The sequence below is a fragment of the Hipposideros armiger genome, unplaced genomic scaffold, assembly GCF_001890085.2.
Source record: "Hipposideros armiger isolate ML-2016 unplaced genomic scaffold, ASM189008v1 scaffold_1486, whole genome shotgun sequence".
Taxonomy (NCBI): Eukaryota; Metazoa; Chordata; class Mammalia; order Chiroptera; family Hipposideridae; genus Hipposideros; species Hipposideros armiger.
Window position 1 is genome coordinate 172,538 of NW_017732836.1, and position 1,962 is coordinate 174,499.

Consider the following 1,962-nt stretch of genomic DNA (forward strand, 5'->3'; position numbering starts at 1 on the left):
AGGGATCAGCAGCCTGAAAGTGGTCCACCTCATCCCCTCGGTCTGCACCCCTGGCCTCCCAAAGCTGGCAGCGTGGGGATGCCAGGGACCAGCACAAGGTCTGGGTTTGCTCACTTTGACGACCATGCCCGTGTCCAGACATGGAAAAGCCAGGAATTTCTTTCTTCCTGTTAACGTCGCCCCGCTGGACTTCTCCTTCCCAGCCCCAGCTGCCTCCTGGCTCCTCCACCTCCCCTTCCTTTGGCTGGAATCAGGCCAGCCAAGGACAAAGCAGAGAAGGACAGCAAGAGGACATGTTCCCTAGCTGGAAAAGCAACATTGAAATCCTCACGTCATCACCAACCCTCAAGCTCTCGGGGTGCAGAGACTCCAGCATTGAGCAGAGCTGTGTTCCGTTAGCAGCTGGCAGCCTCGTCACCAGAGAACAGCATAGCACGCCTGACGGCTCTGGGACTCTCGGGGTGAATCAGAGAGAGGTGGAGGGAGAGAGAGAGAGATACTGATTCAACTCAAATGTCTTGGTCTCTGCCCTCTGCATCGCGGTCACATCCTCCCTCCTGTGACACTGATTGCTCTGGACACCAAGTCTTAGCATCCTGGAACACTGAGAACCCTTACAGATCAATCCAGGCCTGCCCAACACCCAAGGGACGGCAGTCACGCCCCAGCCATTGTCAGTAACCAGGAGCACCGGCCACAGAACTGCATCAGAGCCTCGGAGACTCTGAGTCACGTCCCCACACGCTCGGACCCTCCTCCATCAGGGCAGGGTCACTCTGAACCAGGCCGCCTGCGCTGGGACCTTAGCTTCTCCACCCACTGGGCATCTCAGTTTCCACATCTGTAAAATGGAGGTGATAACAGAACGGACTTCTGAGGGTTGGTAACTGGCCTGTCCCATGCTCCTAACAGGGCCTGCCACACAGGAAGGTCTCCGGTTGTCACAGAGTCGGCTGCTGTTGTCATTGGCCACTGAGGCTTCTGGAGCCAGACACGGTCAGTGTGACTTGCCCAAGGCCTCACAGGGAGTCTGTGGCAGGTCCCAGGCTGGAACGCAGGTCTCCTAACTTCCAGGCCAGTACTGTCCCTGAGCTCGCTAAGCTGAGATGGTTCAAGGACTTTGCTTCACCACGTTGGGAGATGTACTCTCAAGGCATCAAGCTGTCACCCATAGCCATACACAGAGACTCACACCATCTCCCCCAGGGACACACAGAGATGAAATCACAGACAGCTGCATAAGCGTGTATATACACCCATTCACAGACTTGCTGAGATACTGATGGGCACACACACACATATACACACGCGCACACGCAATGCACATGCACACACGCGCACGCTTGCTCACGCGCACACGCAATGCACATGCACACACGCGCACACACCAGGCACTTCATGCCCCGGGATCCAGGCCTTCTCCCAGACCTCACCACCTTCCCTGTTCTCTTTCCTTTCTCCCCTCCTCCTCACCCTTCCTCTCCCTTCACCATCCATGTCCCCAGCCTGTCACCCGAATGAGGGGTGATGTTGTCAGCTCCTGTTGCTGAACTGCTGTTCCCATCCTTGGTCTGGGTGTCCCGCTTCACCCAGAGGGCTAGGGGAGGTGGTGGGGTGGAGGCTTCCTCCGGAGCCAGCTTGGCGCAGACGGCCTCCAGCTGGGGCCGCCTCCTCCTATCCACATTCCCCCAAGGATGTCCCCAGGGCAGCTGGGGGCTCTGGCTGCGGCCCTCTGAAGAGGGAATGGTGGGGGGTCTACATGGCCTCCACCTTCAGGGCAGCTCATCCAGGAGGCCCGGCCCTCCAGAGCCCCCCATGTGGTGTGAAAGACGGAACCTCAGAACCTTACAGCATCGGGGCTGAAAGGACCCGTCCCAGCCATCTAGTCCAGCCCCTCCTTTTATAGATGGTGAGAGTGAGGTTCAGAGAGGGGATGAGGTTCGCCAGGGTCCCACAGCGGAG